The 20,995-nt window shown below is 50.6% G+C and overlaps 1 pseudogene; it reads right to left on the bottom strand.

Moving 5' to 3' along the window:
* Nucleotides 1-8,853: 8,853 nt before the first annotated feature.
* On the bottom strand, nucleotides 8,854-20,543 carry LOC143786307 (uncharacterized; annotated as a pseudogene).
* Between the last annotated feature and the right edge of the window lie 452 nt (nucleotides 20,544-20,995).

Raw genomic sequence — 20,995 nt, 5'->3', positions numbered from 1 at the left:
GCGTCGGCGACGCAACGCACAACGCATGCAAAAACGCATGCAAAACGTAGCTTTTTGTTACACATGCGTCCAATTTTGGCATGATTTTTGGCGCAAAAAAATGCAACATGCAACGTCATGTGCGCCCTGACGCTTGCGCCAAAAATGACGCATGCATCACAAAACGCAAGACAACGCATGTCCATGCGCCCCCATGTTAAATATAGGGGCGCATGACGCATGCGCCGCTATGCGTCGCCGAACCTGCGCCCGACGCAACGCAAATGTGAATGTAGCCTAAAATCGACGAAGCCCTATCAGAGTTAAGTAAGGCAGATTCCACGGACAGAGAAAGGGATGCCACCGTGCAAGACACCAAAGATAAAGCGGAGCTTGGCATCGCCCATCTGCAAGAAACTAGATCGCACAGGTCAGCCTCGTCTAAACACTCTGTTCGGTCATACAAGTCACCCTGCTCAAGAACTTCAGCCCTCAGCGACAGAATTCTAGAGGCCCATTTAAACGCAGAGCGATCCAAACTAAGATGTTCATACACAGAAAAGAAAGCCGAAGCAGAAGTCAAGAAAGCAGAGGCTCAAGCAAAGATTCTTCAAACAGAAATGAAGGAAGAAGTCGCATTAGCCGAAATAAAAATACTCGAGCAAGCATTGAAGCAAAACCTTGACCCGATTTGCCTGCCACCACAGGAAGAAGACGACCCAGCTGTTCGTACCAGAGACTACGTTCAGAAACAGATACCTGCAGCGCACACCTTCTCCAGTGACGTTCAACCCAACCTTGCAGAAACGTCCAAGTCAGCCCAACTTTTGGTGCCAGTATCGCCCACAGCCCCTACAGAGACCCAAGACCAACGCCGTGATGCACCCCCTCAGGAGCAGTCATCACCGCAAGACAACCGCAAGGCACACTCCAGCCTGCCTCCACGGTTCAAGCAGCGGTCATCAGAATCTCCAGAGGTTAAACCACAGCTCAACCCTGTAGCAACATCATTCTACCCGGGAACAATTCACCCTTCTACGCCACACAGCTTATACGCCCGAGGGGCACCACAAGCTACTACGGTAACAAGGAGTGAAGGATCAGACTTGTCCATGTTTGCCAGGTTCATGGTGAGCAGAGAGCTAATCAGCACTAGCCTCTCAAAATTCGATGACCGTGCAGAGAACTACAGAGCCTGGAAAGCAACCTTCAAGGCTGCCATTGCTGATCTCAACCTATCCGCGGAGCAGGAGCTTGACCTCATGGTAAAATGGTTGGGTCCTGAATCCACAAACCGTATCAAGAGTCTTAGGACTGTCTATGTGGGGCAAGCTGAAGCCGGTCTCGCAGCTGCCTGGCAGAGACTCGAAGGAACCTATGGCAGCGCTGAAGCCATAGAAAATTCCATATTCAAGAGACTGCAGAATGTTCCAAGGATCAACCTTAAGGAAGCCCACAAGCTTCTGGACTTAAGTGACCTACCTATGGAGCTGGATCTTGCTAAAAGAGACCCTCTTCTGTCTGGACTGTGCTACCTGGACACTGCCCATGGGGTGAACCTAATCGTCTCAAAGCTGCCACATAGTCTGCAAGAGAAGTGGGCAGTGTGTGTCTCCAGGTATAAAAGGTAACATGTCACCTTTCCTCCATTCATTCCATTCTGCAAGTTCATTGATGAACAGGCCCAAATGAGAAATGATCCTAGCCTCGACTTCCTGGAGTCTAACACTGCAGCTCCAGCAACACCTTCATCAAGGTATGAAAGCGTGGCACATAGACGCAAGGACTCGAACAGTGTAAGTGTCAGAAAGACTAACCTGCCTTCACCTGCAGTACCTGCCGATAAGCAGTACACTACTCCGTCGAGGGATAAGTCTTTCAATTGTGAGTGTCCTATTCACAAAAAACCACACTCACTGAACAAATGTAGAGGCTTCAGGTCGAAAACCATGCAGGAGCGCATGAAAATCCTCAGAGGTATGTGGGGAGAATCAAAGTGCTAAGTGCTGTGCCAGGATATGCCTAATCAGAGTTTATCCAGAAGGGCAACCAGAGAAGGCAGTAAAAATGTATGCCATCATTGATGATCAGAGCAATCGATCCCTAGCTGGACCTAAGTTCTTTGAAGCCTTTAGAATCAAGGGACCAGCAACGCCCTACACTCTGAATACTTGCTCGGGGCGCATAGAGACTAGTGGCAGAAGAGCACAAGGGTTCATCGCTTCTTCTATTAATGAAGACATAGAGATACCCCTACCTACGCTAATTAAATGTGATCAAATACCAGACCAAAGGGATGAGATCCCTACCCCGGAAGCTGCTTTCCACCAACCACACTTAAGGCACCTAGTCAGTGTTATCCCACCTTTGGACACAGACGCTGAAATCCTACTTCTGCTCGGCAGAGATAACTTAAGGATACATAAGGTCCGCCAACAGTGTAATGGTCCTGACTACGCCCCCTACGCCCAGAGACTTGACTTGAGGTGGGTAGTCATAGGAAACGTATGCTTGGACCGAACAGGAGTCCATTCCTTTAAGACCTACATACGCCGGGACGGGCGCACTACTTTCTGCAAACCATGTCCTCATCACTACGAGGTGAAGGAAAAGCTTCCAGATCCTGTACAGCTGCCTGATGTTATCCCTTCTCCCTATGCAGACGACTTGGGAAGATCGGTGTTTCATACCACTAAGGATGACAAGAAAGTAGCCCCGTCTATGGAAGACAAGGAATTTGTCAGGATAATGGACAATGAGTTCCTTAAGGATGAGACCAATCACTGGGTTTTTCCCTTACCCTTCCGAGCTACCAGGGTAAGGCTCCCGAACAATCGTGAACAAGCCTTATCGAAATTCAACTCTCTCCAGTGCACACTAAGCAATAAACCGGAGATGAAAGAACACATTGTCACCTTTATGGGCAAAATATTCCATAACAACCATGCGGAGCCAGCGCCTCCCTTAAAGGAAAATGAGGAGTGCTGGTACCTACCCTCATTTGAAGTATATCACCCAAAGAAACCTAAACAAATTAGAGTTGTCTTTGATTCAAGCGCCAAACATCAAGGCGTATCACTCAACAATGTCCTCCTTACAGGTCCTAATCTGACAAACAACCTAGTAGGAGTGTTGATGAGGTTCAGGAAAGAGCCCATTGCCAACACTGCCGACATTGAACAGATGTTTCATTGTTTTCATAGTCCGAGAGGACCACAGGAATTTCCTCCGGTTCCTGTGTTACAAGGACAATGACCCTACCGAAGAGATGGTGGAGTATCGCATGCGGGTGCACGTATTCGGGAACAGCCCTTCACCCGCAGTGGCAACATATGGCCTGCGGCGAACCGCACTAGAAGTCCGAGTATAAAACAGACGCCAGAGACTTTGTAGAAAAAGACTTCTACGTAGATGATGGACTAAAATCTCTACCCACAGAAGAAGCGGCAATCGACCTACTTAAAAGGACCCAACATATGCTGTACCGAGCTAAGCTTAGACTGCACAAAATTGCTTCAAACAGCCTGGCTGTCACGAGAGCCTTTGAGTCAAGTGACCACGCACGTGGATTCAAGGACATATGCAGCGCCCCAGAGTCCTGGTCGTTGCAGTACTGTGGCTCCGCCACTATGGGGAGCTATGGTGCGTCTGATGGCACTGAAGGAGTTCATCTGATCAGGTATCACAGACACCAATACATTTCACAGTCGGGCCTCCGGGGGGAGCTAAGGGTTCTATTCATTAGGCCACTCCCCACCATAGTGGGTAAACTGGGGGTCAGGCAGGAAGTTAGATCAGAAAGCTGACTGGGTTGGAACCAGGCAACACCTTGTGGCAGAGGGTGTTGTGGGGGAAGATACAGTAGGGTCTCTGTCAGGGGTGGGATCCTGACAGAGGCTTGGCAACAAGAAAGAACGTAACGGGACCGTGCCTGCTCCGGGTAGCGGCGGTACCCAAGGAAGGACTCGAAGCGAGATAGATTGTGCTGAGTGAGAAACGAGATCACGCAAAGGAGAAATACCAGTAGGAGTCGTGCTGTAAGACCGAAGCAACATCCTACTGAGGCGCACTACCGGTGGCCGGAACGCCGAGGGAGTAGAATAATATTCAGCTTCAAGCAATACTCCAAACCGCGGCAGGACAGTCAGTCTAAGGCGGGCTGTCTAACACATATCACCTATGCAGTCTTGGGGGGCAACTTGTGGAGAGGGGCGACTCTAGGGTCCCGGAAGAGCTCCGAGCCTACCCGTCAAACGGGTGCCGTCCCAACCAGAACATCAGGGAGGGACGGAGGATTAGCAGAACATCATCTAATCGAGTTGTGAGGGAACTTAAGAAACAGACACAACAGTTGTGGGGTACTTTCCGTAAGCACAGCAGGGAAGGACCACAACACATAGCGCTAGTAGGAAGGCACCGATTTCCACCTGTGAAGAGAACTCTGGAGGTGCCATTGGACCGGCCGGACTTGCGCAGCCTGGTGAACCGTGTTCCGGACTGAGGACCCAGAGATCTTCAGTAAAGAGGTAAAGAGACTGCAACCTGGTGTCCTCGTTATTTACTGCACCGCACCACCACAGCATCACCACCATCATCCACACCTATTATTCATTGTGCGCCCCACGGCAGGGTCACGGGCCGGGGCCTAGCCGCCGTGACAACCCCAGAGCAGAGACTCAGAGGCCCGGTACCGGGTATCCCCCTCGGCCCTGCGGCAGTGGGGGCGCTACACATAGACCTAGGACCAGACCGTCCACCTGTGCAGAGAAGCTTAGGCCTGAGGTGGAACCTGTCAGCCGACACCTTCGGTTTCCAAATCAACTGTGCAGACAAACCATTCACTAAACGTGGTATCTAGTGTTGAGCATTCCGATACCGCAAGTATCGGGTATCGGCCGATACTTGCGGGTATCGGAATTCCGATACCGAGATCCGATACTTTTGTGGTATCGGGTATCGGTATCGAAACAACATTAATGTGTAAAATACAACATTAATGTGTAAAATAAAGAATTAAAATAAAAAATATTGCTATACTCACCTCTCCGACGCAGCCTGGACCTCACCGAGGGAACCGGCAGCGTTGTTTGCTTAAAATGCGCGCGTTTCCTGCCTCCCGCGACGTCACGGCTTCTGATTGGTCGCGTGCCGCCCATGTGGCCGCGACGCAACCAATCACAGCAAGCCGTGACGTAATTTCAGGTCCTGAATGCCTATTTCTGCATTCAGGACCTGAAATTACGTCACGGCTTGCTGTGATTGGTCGCGTCGCGGCCACATGGGCGGCACGCAACCAATCACAAGCCGTGACGTATTTTTAAAATGCGCGCGTGTCCTGCCTCCCGTGACATCACGGCTTGTGATTGGTCACGTCGTCCATGTGACCGCGACGCGACCAATCACAAGCCGGAACGTAATTTTAAAATCCTGAATGCCTAGAATTAGGCTTCCAGGACCTCAAAATTACGTCACGGCTTGCTGTGATTGGTCGCGTCGTGGCCACATGGGCGGCACGCGACCAATCAGAAGCCGTGACGTCGCGGGAGGCAGGAAACGCGCGCATTTTAAGCAAACAACGCTGCCGGTTCCCTCGGTGAGGTCCAGGCTGCGTCGGAGAGGTGAGTATAGCAATATTTTTTATTTTAATTCTTTATTTTACACATTAATATGGATCCCAGGGCCTGAAGGAGAGTTTCCTCTCCTTCAGACCCTGGGAACCATCAGGGATACCGTCCGATACTTGAGTCCCATTGACTTGTATTGGTATCGGGTATCGGTATCGGATTAGATCCGATACTTTGCCGGTATCGGCCGATACTTTCCGATACCGATACTTTCAAGTATCGGACAGTATCGCTCAACACTAGTGGTATCCTGTCAGTGGTAAATAGCCTATATGACCCACTGGGATTCGTGGCACCAATTACCATACAAGGTAAATCCCTTCTGAGACAGCTATCCGAAACCGTCAAGGACTGGGATGCTCCACTCCCTCCTGACAAGGAATCGAAATGGGAAACCTGGAAGCAGTCTTTGTGTGCTTTGGATGAAATCCATATACCGAGATGCTACGCCGGAATCTCACTTGCTGCTAGCACTAGGACGGAACTCCATGTGTTCTCGGACGCATCCACGGGGGCCATTGCAGCTGTTGCCTACCTGAAGGTGACGGAATTCGACAATCAAGATCACGTTGGCTTCGTTTTCGGCAAGGCTAAGTTGGCTCCCAAGCCTGACCACACTATTCCCAGGCTGGAACTCTGTGGGGCTGTGCTTGCAGTAGAACTTGCAGACTTTATTCAGCATGAGCTGGACACTCACATAGATGACGTACAATACTATAGTGACAGCAAAGTTGTCTTAGGTTACATCTACAACCAAACAAGGCGCTTCTTCGTGTATGTCAGTAACCGCATTGAGAGAATAAGAAGGTCTTCCAAACCGGAACAGTAGCACTATATCCCATCTGAACTTAATCCAGCCGACCATGCCACTAGACCTATGTCTATAAATTCCTTTACTAATTCTTCTTGACTTTCAGATCCAAAGTTTCTGCTGGAACAGAAGGGAAGTGAATTTGTCCAGGAAGTCTTCAGCATCCAGGATCCGGATGATGATCCAGAAGTCCGCCCCGAGGTCAGTGCTCTGGCCACGAACGCTAAACTAACCTCCACCCTCGGTTGCCAGCACTTCGAACGCTTCTCCAATTGGATGAAACTCATTAAGACTATTGCAAGGTTAGTCCACATTGCGATATCTTATCACAATTCACATGGAGACAAAGACTGTCATGGTTGGCACGTCTGCCAAAAACCACTCTCTGCTGAGGACATTGCTCACTGCGAGTCCCTTATAATACTTTATGTCCAGCAGAGTGTATTTAGTACCGAATGGGAATGCTTATACCACAAACAGCAGATCCCTCTGAAAAGTCCCATTGCCCATTTGAATCCACTAATGGACAGCTTCGGTTTGCTGAGAGTCGGTGGTCGATTAAATCGAGCCAAGCTAGAGTTTCCAGAGCAACATCCTTGCATCATTCCCAGTAGACATCACATCACCGATCTACTGATTCGGCACTTTCATGAAAAAACTGAACACCAAGGCAGGCAGATCACAGAGGGCAAGTTACGGTCTGCAGGACTTTGGATCATAGGCATGAAAGGACGTGTAGTGGGATCAATACATCGCTGTGTGCAATGTCGCAAAACTAGAGGAAAACAGGTGCATCAACAAATGGCCGACCTACCCTTCGACAGAGTGAGTGCCGAACCGGCTTTTACCTACGTCGGCCTAGACGTCTTTGGGCCATGGATGGTATCTGCACGCAGGACTCGTGGAGGTCATGCCAACAGCAAACGTTGAGCCATATTATTCACTTGCATGAGTGTCCGTGCCGTTCACATAGAAGTGATAGAATCTATGGACACATCCAGCCTGATTAACGCTCTTCGGCGGTTTCTAGCGATCAGAGGACCAGTGAAACAGTTAAGGTCTGACCGCGGAAGCAACTTCATCGGTGCATGTCGAGAGCTGGATATTGACATCAAGCCAATTCAGGATCAACTGGCAGAAAGAGGTTGCACCTGGATCTTCAATCCTCCGCATAGTTCTCACATGGGAGGTTCCTGGGAAAGGATGATCGGGATCTCACGCAACATCTTGAACTCTATGCTTATGGACATGAACTCTTCAAGACTTACGCATAAGACCTTGGTTACTCTTCTGGCTGAAGTTTCTGCCATAATCAACTCAAGACCACTTGTCCCAGTGTCAATGGATCCTGAAATGCCAACTATTCTTACGCTGGCTACTCTTCTTACCCAAAAGATCGGGAACCCATTAACAGTCAGTGTAGAGTTTACTCACGCAAACTCCTACCAGAAGCAGTGGAAACGTGTACAGTACCTCGCCAATTACTTCTGGAACCGGTGGAGAAAGGAGTATCTTGTGGTTCTGCAAGGAATGAAAAGAAGAGAAAAACCAGCTAGAATATTAAAGGATATACTTGTTTGATCAACCAAAAAGAAACGCACTATCCTAAAAGAATACTTTATTGATAATATCTAAAATTCTCATAGACAATTATATATACTTATATGTATGCTACCAACATCAATCAACTGGGTTCGGGTAGGCTAGTAAAGTAGGAAATAATGAAGGTATTCCTGACACAGTCCCTGTTAGGTGGCCCTATAGTAGCGACACCTACCTAACAGCGGAGGTTGGCACCCTAGATTTCGATATGGCGCCCCCGCTCCACGTCGACTGTCCCTTCTTGCCCTAATAGGTCCTGCCAGCTACCCACGCCCAGGTCCCCACAAACATACACACAAATTGACCAAAGGTCACACTAACCAAAAACGTGAAAAAAGGTGTAACAAAAATTACTAAAAACAACGCAGCAAGAAATATTGCTGTGTGAAGTTCCACTATATTGCAAGTACCCCAAGGCTATGTCTGCAAACGATGTAGATGAAAAGCTGTTCTTAGATAAAATTTATCTAATTATTTATTGCTGCGTTGTTTTTAGTAATTTTTGTTACACCTTTTTTCACTTTTTTTTCACTTTTTTCACGTTTTTGGTTAGTGTGACCTTTGGTCAATTTGTGTGTATGTTTGTGGGGACCTGGGAGTGGGTAGCTGGCAGGACCTATTAGGGCAAGAAGGGACAGTCGACGTGGAGCGGGGGCGCCATATCGAAATCTAGGGTGCCAACCTCCGCTGTTAGGTAGGTGTAAGCTACTATAGGGCCACCTAACAGGGACTGTGTCAGGAATACCTTCATTATTTCCTACTTTACTAGCCTACCCGAACCCAGTTGATTGATGTTGGTAGCATACATATAAGTATATATAATTGTCTATGAGAATTTTAGATATTATCAATAAAGTATTCTTTTAGGATAGTGCGTTTCTTTTTGGTTGGTTCTGCAAGGAAGAAGAAAATGGCGACAGAGTAAACCGAACTTGAAGGAAGGAGACATTGTATTAATGAAGGAACAAGCTCAAAGGGTCGACTGGCCTATGGGAATCATTACAAAGACTTTCCCTAGTGAAGACAGTAAGGTCCGGAAGGTGGAGCTGAAAGTCCTTAGGAAAGGTGAACCTAAGATATTTCAGAGGTCAATCCATGAGCTCGTATTGGTACTACCGATCGAGGACATTCCGGTAAAATAAACTATGAACAGAACTCTGCAATAGTACTTTGTCCATTGGATTACAGTTGGGTCAGAGATAGTTTGGCCTAGTGCGGCTTTTCTGACCTGAAGATGGGTTTTCCTTTGGATTATATCAGGAACTGACTTAACATCTTACCTTGTTTAAAGTTATTGCATTGCATGCATGTTTGGTTTCATTTTCTAGGTTGTTGGACTTTATTTCAAGGACACTAATGTAGTGAAATCCCTTACGGAATTTCAGACGGGGAATGTGCTGTTTCATGTATGTTCTTCATGCTATGTATGTTGTTGTGTACTCTGCTGCCACCCAATGGCCTTTTTCTGTATGGCAGCTTGTTATTCATTTATTCCTGTGGGCAAGTCTTTCCCTTCCGGTTCAGGGGTCAAGTCTTCTCTTCCTCTGGCAGCCATTCCATTTTCAGTTTCATGCTGTTGTGAGAGGACACGCTCTTGAACCGGGCTTAGGAAGGCATCAGTCTTTCGACCACACTCTCTCTTGCTGCTCACACTTGCAGTCATACTTGGTGCTACCTCTTACTATACCTTGTCTACACCTGCATTTCTGAAGAAAGTACTGTATTACCAGTTATACGCTGTATGTCCGGAATACAAATAAACAAGTCTGGATTGCACAATCCCTGGTGTGCATCATCTCTTCAGACGCTGAGCAGCATTGGTCCTGTCTGCCTCACAGCAAGGAAAATACTGAAGGTACGAATCTTTCTCACACCTATTAGTCACTCACACCTCCATTCACCTCATGTGGGGACAGAACACTGTGGGATAGCTCAGGGTTAAACTCTGCTGACTCCAGGGACTCCATGTACTGAGTCCTGGCCCCCACATCCAGTAACAGATCAGCCTCCCCCTCTTCAGGCAGGCTACAGACAGGTAAGACACAGGCCTCCCTGTCATGATGAGCCTTCAGCACATTCACATGAAATACTTTCTGACGCTTTGCATGCTCATCTAGTGTCACCACATAATTAACATCATTCAGCCGCTTATGTACAGTGTATGGTCCCTCCCATGCGGCCTGCAATTTATTCTGTAACATAGGGACCAACACCCAAACCTTCTGCCCCTCCTCGTAGGCCCTCAGTCTGGCATTACGGTCGTACCAGACCTTCTGGTTGATTTGGGCCTGGGTCACGTTCTCATGGGCCAGGTTGCTCAGTTTTTGCATTCTCTCTCTGAGCCGCAGTACATATTCGACCACTGAGACTCCAGTAGTTCTGGGATCGTCCTCCCAACAGTCCTTAATCAAATCAAGTGGCCCCCTGACCCTCCTCCCATAAACCAGTTCAAAGGGGGAGAATCCAGTAGACTCCTGGGGTACCTCTCTGTAGGCAAACAACAGATGGGGGAGGTGCCGCTCCCAGTCTCTCCCTTCAGGCTCCACCAGCATTTTCAGCATTTGCTTTAATGTTCCGTTAAAACGCTTGCAGAGTCCGTTGGTTTGGGGATGATAGGTGCTGGCCACAACATGCTGTACTTGTATTCTTTCACAGAGGCTTTCCATCAGATCGGACATGAACTGGGTTCCCTGATCGGTCAACATTTCCCTGGGGAAACCCACACGAGAGAACAGTCAGTAAAGCATCCGCCACTTTGTCTGCTCGGATGGAGGACAGCGCCACAGCTTCTGGGTACCGTGTAGCATAGTCCACCACTGTGAGGATGTACTTTTTGCCAGAGCTGCTAGGTATGGCGAGTGGCCCTATAATATCCACAGCCACTCGCTGGAAAGGTTCATCGATCACAGGCAGTGGTATCAATGGAGCTTTCTGTATATTCCCGGACTTTCCAACTCTCTGACAAACTACACATGATCGGCAGTAATTGGGAATATCTGTCCCCAGGGCCGTATTTAGAGTTTCTGCTGCCCTAGGCACTTTTCGTGCTGCCTCCCCCATTGGTGAGTATGACGCTATCGGCAGTGACTTAGGCTACTTTCACATCAGCGATTTTTGCTATTTGCGGCAGATCCAGCAGCTTTTTCACATCCGCATAAAAAGAAAAAAAAAAACCTTGCTCAGGTGCACCCCCTCCCCCGCATCCTGGTGCCCTCAAGTGACTAGTGACAAATACGGCACTGCTACCAGGTTACACTCAGCAAGTATGTGGAGCTTAGAGGACCTGGGAGCAATGGGTTGCTTGACCATTGGGGCAGGGACAAGTAACATTCAACCCTCCAGCCACAACACACGGGGCACAGCAGTGCAGGAGGCACAGGGCACAATACATGGGGCACTGCAGTGCAGGAGGCACAGAGCACCACAACACAGGGGGCACAGCAGTGCAGGTGGCACAGGGCACCACAACACACGGGGCACAGCAGTGCAGGAGGCACAGGGCACCACAACACATGGGGCACAGCAGTGCAGGAGGCACAGGGCACAATACATGGGGCACAGCAGTGCAGGAGGCACAGGGCACCACAACACACGGGGCACAGCAGTGCAGGAGGCACAGGGCACCACAACACACGAGGCACAGCAGTGCAGGAGGCACAGGGCACCACAAACGGGGCACAGCAGTGCAGGAGGCACAGGGCACCACAACACATGGGGCACAGCAGTGCAGGAGGCACAGGGCACCACAACACATGGGGCACAGCAGTGCAGGAGGCACAGGGCACCCCCAACGGGGCACAGCAGTGCAGGAGGCACAGGGCACCCCCAACGGGGCACAGCAGTGCAGGAGGCACAGGGCACCACAACACACGGGGCACAGCAGTGCAGGAGGCACAGGGCACCCCCAACGGGGCACAGCAGTGCAGGAGGCACGGGGCACAGCAGTGCAGGAGGCACAGGGCACCACAACACACGGGGCACAGCAGTGCAGGAGGCACAGGGCACCACAACACACGGGGCACAGCAGTGCAGGAGGCACAGGGCACCACAACAGACGGGGCACAGCAGTGCAGGAGGCACAGGGCACCACAACACATGGGGCACAGCAGTGCAGGTGGCACAGGGCACCACAACACATGGGGCACAGCAGTGCAGGAGGCACAGGGCACCACAAACGGGGCACAGCAGTGCAGGTGGCACTGGGCATCACAATACACGGGGTACAGCAGTGCAGGAGGCACAAGGCACAACACACGGGGCACAGCAGTGCAGGAGGCACAGGGCACCACAACACATGGGGCACAGCAGTGCAGGAGGCACAGGGCACCACAAACGGGGCACAGCAGTGCAGGAAGCACTGGGCATCACAACACACGGGGCACAGCAGTGCAGGAGGCACAGGGCACCACAATACATGGGGCACTGCAGTGCAGGAGGCACAGGGCACCACAACACACGGGGCACAGCAGTGCAGGAGGCACAGGGCACCACAACACACGGGGCACCATACCTCCCAACCGTCCCGATTTCAGCGGGACAGTCCCGCTTTGGCACCGGGGTCCCGCTGTCCCGCTTCGGGCATTTAAAATCCCGAATTTGCGGCCGCCGGTGAAGCCCCGCCCACTTCCGGGACGTAGAGACGATTAGGACTAGTCCCGCACTCCGGGCGGGGTCAGTGACGTAAGCGGCCGGCATGATCACACTCTGCAGCCTTTGTTTAGTAAATCTGGGCCAGGAGATCGGGGAAGGAGGGACCAGCTGCGTGCGCGGCGCCGACTCCAGCCTGGTGTCTCCCCCACCACGCACCGCAACGCGCATGCGCGGGAATCTGTGGTACCCGAGGCGTGTGAGGGGGAGGGAGGCGGTCATCATTACCGGCACACACCGGCATGCATTGTGTATGGCGGATAAGGGGCGGCAGGGAGAAGCCTGCAAACCAGATAGTGCAGTGTGTCCATGCACCTCTCCATCCACAGGTAGCACTGTAACACCTCTAACAGTGCCAGCCAGCACCCTCCTAGTGCCAACCTGGCTGTGGGTGGGTGTGTGTGTGTGATGGCTGGGTGTGTGTGTGATGGCTGGGTGTGTGTGTGTGTGTGTGATGGCTGGGTGTGTGTGTGTGATGGCTGGGTGTGTGTGTGTGATGGCTGCGTGTGTGTGATGGCTGGGTGTGTGTGTGTGATGGCTGCGTGTGTGTGTGTGATGGCTGCGTGTGTGTGTGTGTGTGATGGCTGCGTGTGTGTGTGTGATGACTGCGTGTGTGTGTGTGATGACTGCGTGTGTGTGTGATGGGTGTGTGTGTGAAGGCTGCGTATGTGATGCATTTGTGTCAAAGCTGCATGTGTTTGTGAGCTGCGTTTGTGATGCTGCGTGTGTATGTGTGATACTGTGTGTGTGATGCTGCATGTGTGTGAGCTGCGTGCGTGTGAGCTGTGTGTGTGCTGCGTGTGTGTGGGCCGTGTGTGTGAGCTGTGTGCGTGTGCATGTGTGTGAGCGTGTGTGTGTGAGCTGCGTGCCTGTATGTCATTATACAGTATGGAGAACTGTGGCCATTATACAGTATGGAGCATCATGTGCGGTCATTATACAGTATGCAGCATCATGTGCGGTCATTATACAGTATGGAGCATCATGTGTGGTCATTATACAGTATGAAGCATCATGTGCACCCAGCATACAGTATGGAGCATCATGTGTGGTCATCATACAGTATGGAGCATCATGTGCGGTCATTATACAGTATGGAGCGTCATGTGCGGCCATTATACGGTATGGAGCATCATGTGGGGCCATTATACGGTATGCATGCCGTCATTATACAGTATGGAGCGTCATGTGTGTTCATTATACAGTATGGAGCGTCATGTGTGGCAATTATACAGTATGGGGCATCATGTGCGGTCATTATACAGTATGGAGCGTCATGTGTGGCAATTATACAGTATGGGGCATCATGTGCGGTCATTATACAGTATGGAGCATCATGTGCGGTCATTATACAGTATGGAGCATCATGTGCGGCCATTATACAGTATGGAGCATCATGTGCAGTCATTATACAATATGGAGCATCATGTGCAGCCAGTATACAGTATGCAGCATCATGTGCGGTCAATATACAATACGGAGCATCATGTGCGGTCATTATACAGTATGGAGCATCATGTGCGGCCATTATACAGTATGGAGCATCATGTGCGGTCATTATACAGTATGGAGCATCATGTGCGGCCATTATACAGTATGGAGCATCATGTGCGGTCATTATACAGTATGGAGCGTCATGTGTGGCCATTATACAATATGGGGCATCATGTGCAGTCATTATACAATATGGAGCATCATGTGCAGCCAGTATACAGTATGCAGCATCATGTGCGGTCAATATACAATACGGAGCATCATGTGCGGTCATTATACAGTATGGAGCATCATGTGTGGCCATTATACAGTATGGAGCGTCATGTGTGGCCATTATACAGTATGGGGCATCATGTGTGGTCATTATACGGTCTGGAGCATCATGTGCAGTCATTATACAGTATGGAGCATCATGTGCGGCCATTATACGGTATGGGGCATCATGTGCGGTCATTATACAGTATGGAGCATCATGTGCGGTCATTATACAGTATGGAGCATCATGTGCGGTCATTATACAGTATGGAGCATCATGTGCGGTCATTATACAGTATGGAGCGTCATGTGCGGCCATTATACAGTATGGAGCGTCATGTGTGGCCATTATACAGTATGGAGCGTCATGTGCGGCCATTATACAGTATGGAGCATCATGTGCGGTCATTATACAGTATGGAGCACTGTGTGGCCATTATACAGTATGGAGCGTCATGTGTGGCCATTATACAGTATGGAGCGTCATGTGCGGTCATTATACAGTATGGAGCACTGTGTGGCCATATTTTTTTGTTTATAACTATTGTATATGAAACAGTGTGATCAGCAGTGCTAAATGGGTGTAGTTGGGACGTGGATATGGGTGTGACTAATTATGAATGGGTGTGGTCAGAGGCGTGGCCTAAAATTTGCCGCGGCGCGCTTCGCGCGCCGCTAACTTTGTCCCTCTTTCCCATCTTCAAAAGTTGGGAGGTATGGGGGCACAGCAGTGCAGGAGGCACAGGGCACCACAACACACGGGGCACAGCAGTGCAGGAGGCACAGGGCACCACAACACATGGGGCACAGCAGTGCAGGAGGCACAGGGCACCACAACACACGGGGCACAGCAGTGCAGGAGGCACAGAGCACCACAACACATGGGGCACAGCAGTGCAGGTGGCACAGGGCACCACAACACATGGGGCACAGCAGTGCAGGAGGCACAGGGCACCACAAACGGGGCACAGCAGTGCAGGCGGCACTGGGCATCACAATACACGGGGTACAGCAGTGCAGGAGGCACAGGGCACCACAATACATGGGACACAGTAGTGCATGAAGCAGCAGGCACAGAGGTGCATGGGGGAGAGGATACAGCAGCACATGGAGCACAGTACTATAGGAGCACAGAAGCACAGTGTACAGTAGTGTAGGGGACACAGGGAACAGTAGTGTAGGGGGCACAGCAGCACATGGGGCACAGTATTGCAGAGGGCACAGCAGAACATGGGACACAGGGTACAGTAGTGTAGGGGGGGCACAGGGTACAGTAGTGTAGGGGCCACAGGTTACAGTAGTGTAGGGGGGGCACCAGAGGTGTATCTAGGGTTTCTGGCACCCGGGGCAAGAATTCATTTTGGTGCCCCCCCCCCCAGGACATATGCGATTTGCACACTCAGTCATGTACCCACGAGCTCCTCTCCCTAATGCTCTCAATGTTCAGTGAAAAACTGAGAGAAGCAGAAGAGAAGCTCGCTGTCACAGGACCATAAGTGTAAAAGTCGCATGTGAGTGAGGTGTCCATGTGACGACTACTGGAACCTGCAGAGCTGAATCCTGACATCGCAGCTTCTGAATTCTCACAACACATGCACTGCACACTTTTAGGATTCTCCGTTGCCGGTGGACAGTCATGTCAGCACAAGTATGCGATTTGTATACTTCTGACCACATTCCGACTAGACGTGCCCGGCCTCGCTTAGTTCATTTTCATTGAGTGAGGCCACACAAGTCTAGTCAGCACGTGACCGCATGTATGTAAATCGCCGGCACGAGAGAATCCTGACAGCGTGCAGGGCGCACTGTGAGAAGTCAGAAGTCTGCAGTCACAAAGAATGACTGCAGACTTATGACAAACCTGGACATCCCCTTTAATGCTCCTAACATAAAAAAAACATGAGAGTTAGTCAGTATCACAAATAACATTTACATCCAGGTACCTTATAGATGACGTCGTCTCTGGAGCCGTTCTCCTTCTTTTCTTCATCTTGTCTAGATCCCATGATAAGTTTTCTCATCCACAGCGGTCTCTGCAGACTTCCATCTTCTCCGCTCTTTTGCTGAAAATCTCCACATGACGCCCTTAAAGATACAAGTGTCATTATAATGCTCCTGAATAAATAATTGCCCCCTCACTATATTGTCTGCACAAAATATGACCCCCACATTGTCCCTCTTATGGTACATGCTCTTCACACTGACCTTTCCTTTCCATACCAGCCCCCTCTTCACACTGTCCTCTCACACTGTCCCCCCTATAGGGCCCAGTATTTATACTCCATCCTCCCACCCTGCGTGCCTGGCTCCCCCATCCTCCCACCCTGCGTGCATGGCTCCCCCATCCTCCCACCCTGCATGCATGGCTCCCCCATCCTCCTCCCCTGCGTGCATGGCTCCCCCATCCTTCTCCCCTGCATGCATGGCTCCCCTATCCTCCCACCCTGCGTGCATGGCTCCCCCATCTTCCCCTGCGTGCATGGCTCCCCTATCCTCCCACCCTGCATGCATGGCTCCCCTATCCTCCCACCCTGCATGCATGGCTCCCCCATCCTTCTTCCCTGCGTGCATGGCTCCCCCATCCTCCTCCCCTGCGTGCATGGCTCCCCCATCCTCCCACCCTGCGTGCATAGCTCCCCCATCCTCCCACCCTGCGTGCATGGCTCCTCTATCCTCTCACCCTACGTGCATGGCTCCCCCATCTTTCTCCCCTGCGTGCATGGCTCCCCTATCCTCCCACCCTGCGTGCATGGCTCCTCTATCTTCTCACCCTACGTGCATGGCTCCCCCATCCTCCTCCCCTGCGTGCATGGCTCCCCCATCCTCTCACCCTGCGTGCATGGCTCCCCCATCTTTCTCCCCTGCGTGCATGGCTCCCCCATCCTTCTCCCCTGTCATACTCACCTCTCACCGCGCAGCGCAGAACTTCCCGGCATCTCTGCAGCGTCTTCCTTCCTGTATGAGCGGTCATGTGGTACCACTCATTAAGGTGAAGAATATGTGCATATTCTTCACCTTAATGAGCGGTACCATGTGACCGCTGAAGACAGGACGCACTGCCGGCGCTGAGACAGAGTTGCAGCCACCGCTGGAGGAAGGTGAGTATGACGTCTTCAGGGAGGGGGGCGTCAAGGAGGGAGGCAGGGGTGCGGGAAGGAGGGAGGGAGGAGGGGGGGGCGGGAACTTGACCCCGGACTTTTATAAAAAAGAAAAAAAAAGAAAAAACCTAGCTCAAGTGCGCCCCCCCGCATCCTGCCACCCTAGGCATGTGCCCTCAAGTGCCTAGTGGCAAATACGGCCCTGTCTGTCCCCATCTTGGGCCAATAGAAGTTATGTGTCAGGCGAGCTTTAGTCTTTTGTATTCCAAGGTGTCCGGCCAGAGGAATTTCATGGGCAATTCTCAATAATTGTTCCCTAAATGGATAAGGGACGATCAGCCGCCGTTCATAGTCCCAAGATTCTGTAGTATCCGTGGGGATAGTCTCTGTATACAGTCTGCCCTGGTCCCAGTATACTCTCTCTTTGCCAGAAGCAGCAGGGGGTCAGTCTGCAAGACATCTGAGCTCCTCCAGACTGACATCTGTCTGCAGGGCCTCCTAGAAGCTCTGACTGTCAGCCTGCAGGCCCTGGCCTAGTGTGACTGCCAGGCCCTGGTCTGAAGCTGAGTCTTCAGTGTCTGTTATCAGAGACCTTGGTGGGTCTGCCATGTGAGGAGGCTCCGGGGCCACAGCATGGGCCTCCTGTTCTGGCAGTTCTGTCTGAGACTCATCCTCTAATCTCTAGGCCTGAGTCTGAGCCGCAGCCTGACTCCGGGTCACGGCTGCCACATATGTATAGTCCTGTGCATTGGGACATTTTCCCTCCTCACACAGGATCTCAGGTGGGTCACTTGCTTCCACCTTCTCTGCATCATTTATTTGCAAGGGAGGAACATAGTAGGACTCCATCCTCCCCAGGTCCGTGCCTAGCAACACATTGGTGGGAATAACCTCTGATACTCCCACTTCTCTCAATCCTTTCCCTGCTCCCCAGTCCAGGTACACACGGGCCATGGGCACAGCAGGGCTGACCCCTCCAATCCCGGTTATAGACATAGTCTTTCCTGGTATGATATCGGCAGGGTTTACCGTTGCTGGACGCACCAGGGTCACCTCTGCCCCAGTGTCTCGGAGACCAATGGTGACTTTATTGCCAACAGTGATAGATTGACAGTTCTCATTAGCCCTCGCATCAGAGCCGGCCACAAGAGTACAGACGGTGGGGACACAGACGGCTTTGTGGTTGTAGTTGGGCCTTTCTCCCTATCAGGGCAGACAGTGCTAACATGTCCCACTTTGTTGAAGGAGAAGCTGGGCTTGGACAGCACTGGTGATCGGCAAGCAGAGGGAGAAGGGTCCCCATTTGGCTTATCTCCCTTCCAGCTGAATCCCGATGGCTTCCACACCTCGGGCATCCTGTTAACCACATAGCAGTCTGCAATGTTTGCAGCCTGATCCGCAGTTTATGGCTCACAATCACACACAAATTGTCGTACATCCATGGGGCACGTGTGAAGAAATTGATCCTTGACCATAAGATCCGTTAAGTCCTCAAAACTGTTAACAGAAAGTCCCCTGATACATTGGTGGAACGTGGTCCTCAAGGTGCTCACAACATCTGCATAGCTGTCAGTTGATCCACGTTGCAGGTTCCGGAACTTCCTCCGATATACTTCTGGTGTTAGGTTGTATTTCCTGATCAGGGCCTCTTTTATGGCCTCATAGTTCCCATCTAGTTCAGGTGGGAGGCCAGCAAAACTTCGAGGGCTTTGCCTCTCAACCCAGGGGTTAGATACTGCACCCACTGCTCACGGGGTGGATTGTTGTGAATTCTGCTCTTGGGCTCCCTCCGGTGGTTATAAGTGGTAGTGCTGCTGTCTCTGGATCGCAGCATTCATCAGGTGTGTCAAGTTTTTGCAATCCTGACTGGGCTATTTAGCCTTGCTTGACCCTTTAGTCAGTGCCAGTTGTCCATTGTTCCTGGAGGATTCACATCTCTGCCTGGTCTCTCCTGCTTTGCAGTTCTTTTCAACAAAGATAAGTTTTGGCCTTGATTTTTTGCTGTCCACGTGCTGTGGCCTTATTGTTCAGTTCTTTTCCATGTTTTTGTCTTGTCCAGCTTGGTCTGTATAAGGATTTGTTTAGCCAAGCTGGTATCTCTGGAGATGCAGATATACCCTCCATATCTTTAGTTAGCTGTGGAGTTTTTGTATTTTCTGTGGTGAATATTTTCTAGTGTTTTAATACTGACCGCATAGTACTCTGTCCTATCCTTTCTATTTAGCTAGAAGTGGCCTCCTTTGCTAAATTCTGATTTCAGTCTGTGTATGTTTTTTCCCTCTCCTCTCACAGTCAATATTTGTGGGGGGCTGGCTATCCTTTGGGAATTTTCTCTGAGGCAAGATAGTTTTCCCTTTTCTATCTTTAGGGGGTAATTAGTCCTCCGGCTGTGTCGAGATGTCTAGGGAGTGATAGGTACATTCCATGGCTACTTGTAGTTGCGGTGTTAAGTTCAGGGTCTGCAGTCAGTACAGGTACCACCTTCTCCAGAGTACGTCTCATGCTGCTCTTAGGCCACCAGATCATAACAGTGGATGGTATTGCCTGCAGGTTTTTTCAAACCCCCGAAGGAAAGTATCCAAGTCCGGTCCGTATTTTTCTCCATCACAGGGAAGTTTTCTAGACGTGGTCTCCTCAGATTTATGTCCTGGGAGGGTGTTAACTGAGGACTGATACCCCACTCTATTTGAGCCATCTGAAGCTGGAAAGCTCTGTCCTAACTGGCGTTCTGCAGCCTGTCGGTGCTGTAGAATACGCTGCATGCTTAGATTGGGGTCACTTGTTCCCAGCCATTGTAAGTCCATTTGTAAAGTACAGTCCATAGGCTCCTCAGCACTGGCATTTCCATCAGGTATCTCCAGTGCATGAGCTGGCATTGCTGGGTCTCTCTGAGGTGGACTCTCTCCTTGGCCAGATCCTTCAGCACTTTGCTCTATGTCCTGCTCCCTGGATCTGTTGGCCGTCTCTATTCCTCTCTGCTCACAGAGGTCGGTCAGAGCGCTCTTTGCTCAGCTTCTTGTACTGGGCTGCCATATCAATGAACAGCCTTTGCCAAATAAAAGTTAGAAAAGAAAAATGGGGAGGGGAAACTGTTTGCAAGTATGTCTAAGTAAGCACTGAGTTGAACCTTGTAGAACTGGTGCACTCCTCGCAAGGATACCAATTCTTTAGTACAGGGAATAATTGCTTAAACTAGAGGTGTCAAACTGCATTCCTCGAGAGCCGCAAACAGGTCATGTTTTCAGGATTTCCTTAGCATTCCACAAGGTGCTGGAATCATTCTGTGCAGGTGATTAAATTATCACCTGTGCAATACAAGGAAATCCTGAAAACATGACCTGTTTGCGGCCCTCGAGGAATTCAGTTTGACACCTCTGGCTTAAACCATGCACTAATGCTCTAATAGAAATAATTCTATCCCACCGCTCTGCCACCAATTGTCACGGATCCCACTCCATGCTGTCACTAATTCGTCACTTATCCAC

Source organism: Ranitomeya variabilis, chromosome 7 (assembly GCF_051348905.1).
Source record: "Ranitomeya variabilis isolate aRanVar5 chromosome 7, aRanVar5.hap1, whole genome shotgun sequence".
NCBI classification, from domain to species: Eukaryota; Metazoa; Chordata; class Amphibia; order Anura; family Dendrobatidae; genus Ranitomeya; species Ranitomeya variabilis.
This window is presented reverse-complemented; position numbering and strand designations above follow the sequence as displayed.